Source organism: Rhagoletis pomonella, unplaced genomic scaffold (genome assembly GCF_013731165.1).
Source record: "Rhagoletis pomonella isolate Grant_MI unplaced genomic scaffold, Rhpom_1.0 Rhpom_scaffold_00001, whole genome shotgun sequence".
Taxonomy (NCBI): domain Eukaryota; kingdom Metazoa; phylum Arthropoda; class Insecta; order Diptera; family Tephritidae; genus Rhagoletis; species Rhagoletis pomonella.
In genome coordinates, this window is record NW_023458555.1 from 91,903,338 (window position 1) to 91,909,477 (window position 6,140).

The following is a 6,140-nucleotide window of genomic DNA, read 5'->3' on the forward strand; positions in this document are numbered from 1 at the left end:
TGAGCAATTTTCTAATGTAATGTAAAGTTATAGCTCAGTACATTTTTTTTTTTTACCCGAGATAGTCAAAGTTGGGGAAGAAAATATCAAAAAGTTAAAAATCCAGAAATAGTCCTAATTTTATGATGGTTCCTTAATATATTTTAACTACATTGCATTTGAGTATGGAGAGGTAACTATCTGGAAGTATTTTACATAAAAAATTTACTAAGTATTGCCCGGTTTGTAGTTGCAGTTAAAGAAAACACATGAAAAGGCACGATTTTTTTTATATTCGAAAAAATGTAAGTATTTCAAAAACGGTGACACTTTTACCTGAAAATTTTTTGTTTATCAGGGAGCTCACCCCCACCTACATTCCCCTAAAGTTTGGCACATTACTTCTGGGACACCCTGTATATGTATATCGTCGTTTAAAGTACAAAACCGCGTATCGTCATTCTGCAAAACCGCGTAACTGACATTTGCTGCCAAAAATTGGATTTGCTCACACAAGCTCTTGGCTCAATCCTTATCCATTCGTCCTGAAATACACTAGCCAGAAATGCGATTGCTTTATAAAGATCTTGCTTAAAGCATCCTTTTAAGCTAATTAAAGCAATTGCGCTTATACCTATTTTGATGAGATCTCTTCATATGTTCATTGCTTCTTTCACAAAAAATAAAATGCTTGAATTTCACGCTTAATAGCGATTCTTTATACGTTCAGAAAACGTAATGCTTTCTACCATCCCAGCAAAAAATCGGTAATTGCTTTTAGTGGTAACGTGTTCTAGAAGGCATAGCGTTATAATGCCTTCGAATTATTTCGCTTCTTTTAGGCATTTCCGGTAATGCAAAGTAGAATGTCCTACAATATTTTATTTATTTCGCTTCTTTGTTTCATTTTGGGGAATGCAAAGTAGAATGTCCTATAATATTTCTTTCTTAATTCGCTTCTTTGCTTCATTTCAGGGAATGCAAAGTAGAATGTCCTACAATATTTTATTTTTTTCGCTTCTTTGCTTCATTTCAGGGCATGCAAAGTAGAATGTCCTACAATATTTTTTTCGGGGAATGCAACGTAGAATGCTGCATCGTAGTCAGCTGCAAAAATAGAATGAATATCCAAAAAATCTTTTCCTACCGTTAGTTTCTGTGGAAATTTGTCTCGCATAAAAATCATGTTTTGCTTTGTTCAATTTGCAGCGAAGTTGAAGTCAGTCAATGAAGTGAAGTACATGAGTGAGGAAGTACAATTTTAAGCTTAATTAAATATGCATGTATGTACATACCGATTTTTAAGTAAAATCTAAATACCCAAATACATACATATGTATGTATAAAAACTGATTTATACAAATTTTAATTAATTTTAATCTTTTAACACATTTTCTGATTTAATATATGTAAATAAGTATGTACTCATCTGGGCATTCTACATTAGTTTCTCTGTAAGGCATTCTTTGTTCGCTTCTCTGGATTCTGTTAATCCATGCGTTCTCCCTTCGTTTGAAGGTAATGCTGCGGGTAAGGGCTTACCGCCAATGACATGCCCATGTTAAAATAAGGCCTTCCTGAAGCGAAAGGGTAAGCGATTCCCATCGCCTAGCTCGTTTCCACATTCGTTTCTATGGTAATCGTGTTTTTTGCTGGGATGTTTAATGAAAATCGATTTTTGAACGAAAAAAACTTAAAAAAATATAAAATTTTGGCCTATTTTAAAAAGCATCCACCTTATACTAACCGGAAAAAATAAGGATCCCGCAAAAATTCGCCTAAAAATGTATCCAATTGGATCTATTTAGATCCAAACGGCATCCCTGATTATAACCCTAAATAAGTAGAACTCTCTTTTCTGTGTTGCCGGAAAAGAAGGGCGGAAGTATTTTTGCGCAGAACTCCTCTCTGCGTAGGCGGCCTTCGGCCGCACTTAGGGATTAAAACCCTTACTAAGTAGAGGTAAATATGTAATTAATATTAGAAAAAAACGAAATTATCCATATGCACACTTTCGTTTGAAAACCGAAATAATGCATATAACAAAAACCGAAATATTGCATGCATGCACAATTTCTGTTCAAAACCGAAATAACGCATATGTGAAGGACGAAGTAATGCATACATGCACAGTTTCGGATGAAAACCGCAATAATGCATATGTGAAAGACGGAGGAATGCATACATGCACAGTTTCGGTTGAAAACCGAAATCATGCATATAATAAAAACCGAAATTATGCATGTATGCACAGTTTCGGTTGGAAACCGAAATAATACATATGAAAAACCCGAAGTAATGCATACATGCACCGTTTCGGTTGAAAACCGAAATAATGCATATGGCAAAAAGCGAAATAAAGCATACATGCACAGTTTCGGTTGAAACCGAAATAATGTCTAAATGCACAGATTCCATATGCGCAATTTCGGTGCCCCCATGCTGGTAGCTTACATTTTGAATTTGAACGAAATCGGTTCATAAATACGACTTTTATAAATAACTCGACCCCAGCGCTACCTAGCGAGTTTTCTGGCAGCCTATAATAGGACCATATATGCAAGGTATAACCTCCGAAAATATTACTGAAATCTATGCAGTAGTTTTTTGAGTTTACTCCGAACAACGAAAACGGCTATTATTTTATATATATAATATAGAAGACAAAGCCATGATTCAATAATAAAAGGTTGGATAAATATTGACAGTTATGACAATCGACAGTCTTGTAAGGTTGTATTTGAGAAGGAAAGAAAAAGCGGGTAACCATTTTATCCCCTTTTGTGAAAAGGTAGTAGGAAAAGTAGTCTGGTAGTGCTGAAATGCGTTTTTTGTTTAAAAATTGAATTAAATATATAAAGCAGATTCCACTGATCTATACAACAGACAATGAGCTAACTTTTTATGATATATTAAACATGCTATATAGATATTAGAAATGAAATATATGAAGAATGAGAGAATTTTATTCACATCAAATTCTGACCAAAGTAATATCTTATCGACAAATATTCCCAAATTTTCAAAATAAACCATGGTTTCATTAAAATTGAAGTATATGTTAAACAAAGTTTACGGAATTTAAACAAATCCTTCATTCAAAGGGACTATATCGCACATCGACTTCAAAATAGTCAACACTCAAAATTTGTAATATTTGAGATTATGCGCTAAAAATGTACACAAAGCATTTATTTACCTTTCAGCAAAAGCTGGAGCAAATTTTTGTTATCATTTGTTAAAAAAAACCTAAGTAAACTCGCCCTAGCCCATATGATTATCATGTGCTAAGAAATATTTTTTCGAATTTTCTGACAAACGTACTGGTTCGAGTTGTGACTCTTTGAAGACGGTGTGCGATATGAAGAAATATACAAATAGTAGAAATGCAATTGGTATGATGTATATAAATTAATTTTTTTTTTTAATTATTATATTTGTTGCATTTAAAAATTACATCTTCAATATCCTAAATTGAATTACTACATTTGGTGGGGGACACACAAATGATCCTGACCTTTTTTTAACTTTTTATTTTTATTTATTGAATCTGCCCTGCCTAAGAGTTTTCAAATCTTGATCTATTCATTTAATTTATATCCCCTAGTTGGGATGAGTATTTTCTTAACTGGCCCTAAGAAAGGATTACGACTGGGCTAGTAAGTTATTCCTACGTAGTCTTGAGGTCCTGTTGACACGCAATAAAGATCTTGCTAAATGATTTGGGTGCATGAAAAGCTTCGATACATATTTCGCCTTCCGTAGTTCTATTTCGGTTCGTACTTCTGGTATTCTCAAGTCGCGGTGAATGTTCTCATTTCGGATATACCAAGGTGCTCCGGTGATTGTTCGAAGGATTTTAGATTGCGCACGACGAAGGATTTCGATGTTGCTGCCGCTCGCGTTTCCCTATAAGTCACATCCATAGGTCCATATCGGTTTTAAAACTGTATCGTAAATAAGCACTTTATACTCCAGACTCAGGGGTGAGTGAGAGTTAATAAGCCAGTGGAGAGAATTAGCCTTCAGCTTGAGATGAGTCCTTATAACCACTATGTGGTTTCGCCAAGTAAGTCGCCTGTCCAGATGGACCCCTAGGTAAGTGACATGATTGCTTTGTGGTATTTGTACGTTGTTCAAAGTCAAGGACGGACAGTTACTCTTATTCAGTGTAAATGTAACTTGCTTGCATTTTTGCTCGTTAACCTTTATTCGCCAGTTTGCGAGCCAATTGATAGCAGCTTCCATGTGATTGCCTAGGAGCGCAGTTGCTTGTAGAGGGCACTTGGAGCGACTGATTATGGCAGCGTCATCGGCAAAAGTGGATATTATCAGGCGGTCGTTTGTAGGAAAATCCGCGGTGTATAAGACATACAGCATCGGGCCAAGGACACTGCCTTGTGGCACCCCAGCTTCGATTGCATGGGCTTCAGAGATGGAGGTGTTACATCGAGCTGCAAACTTTCGATTATAAAGGAATGACTTAAGCAGTTTGTTTGTGCTTTGTTGAAGTAGCATCTGTATTTTGTACATAAGACCGTCTAGCCAAACGCGATCAAATGCCTGGGCGACGTCAAGAAATATTGCAGCGCAATATTCCCTCTTTTCAAACGCTGTTCGGATTTCGGTTGTTATGCGACTTACTTGCTCGATTGTTGCATGTTTTTCCCTGAAGCCAAGTTGGTGAAGTGGTATTATGTTACGGGCTTGCACAAGAAAACATTTTCATTAATATTTGCACTTTCACTTTTATGGGGTGGTATACTAACTTGTAAGTATGCAAATTATCCACTTAACCAAACCAAAGGCTGCAGTGGTGAAAATACCCTCACCAGCGAACGTGGACGGACACACAAATGATCCTGGCCAGCACAAGAAAAAATATTTATTGATATTTACACTTTCACTTTTATGGGGTGGTATACTTACTTGTAAGTATGCAACGGCTGCACTTCACCAAATCAATCGCTGCAGTTATAACTCCCAGTTGACCGAACCAGCCAAACATGGACGGACACACAGAGATCCTTGCACGCAAAACTTACTTGCAACAGCTGCACTTGCTGTAAAACGCAGGTTATTGAATAAAAATTTTGAAAAATTCCGATACTCTGCAAAGAAATATGTAAATTAAATATTCGATTAATTTAAAACAGTTCCATTATTTTTGTTTTTTTTGGCATAAACACTTACTTGAATTTGCACAAAAAGAAAATCAATTTCCACGAAACAATCGATGAAACTATCGGCAGTTTTGCCTGTTGAACTTTTTATACGAAGACAATATTTCCCCTTGTATTTTAGTAGTAGTTTCTACAAATCAAAAAAGAAATCAACACAGGCTGAGGTAGAATGCGGGAGCGAGACAACCGCCAGGTTATCCAACCTTGTGTTATTGAATCATGAGACAAAGTATCGCTTCACCCTCATGTGCAGTATGTGGTTGACACAAAAATTAATATGTATGTTTGTAAATATGAACATACATATGAATTTATATATATACTTGGGTAATTTCCAAACAAAGCGTACATGGCAAGCATTATTTATATATTTTTTAAGATTGGTAAATTTATCCTCTCAAACCGTTTATCTGCGTGAAAATTTAAGCATAATACGAAATTGCTTTCAGGCTCTTCAAAGATAATTTTTTTCTTATTGGAGTAGAATACGTCTTACGTTCCGATATGAAGGCTATGCTCAAATGTTGTAGTTGTAATTTTTAGAGATTCACGCATATTGCACGAGAACTAATGAAGAGAAGTCAAATAAAGGTGTGGCGTTTCAAAGATAAAATTCCAAACCTACCGACAGATTCATTTTTGTAAATAACCAATTCGGTTTATGTCGTAGAAACAACGGTCAATATTAGCTTATTTTGGGGCAAATTTTTAACCTTTAAAGTTCTCTAGCAACTTATGATTTGCAGATATAACTTTAATTTTCGGGATATAGGTTCCTTGAAGGAGTAGAAATATTATCGTGTACCAACTTCATATAAATTCAACAAATATTGAGCATTTTGAGGAAAAAAAATGTTGAAAAAATTAATAAATTTTTTATTACCAAAATGCTCGAAAACCGCTAAAATAATTTTGTGTTTGTTTTCTTTAGTCAAAAACCCAAGCTTTTGCTTTTCGTTTGGTATATGGGAAGTATTG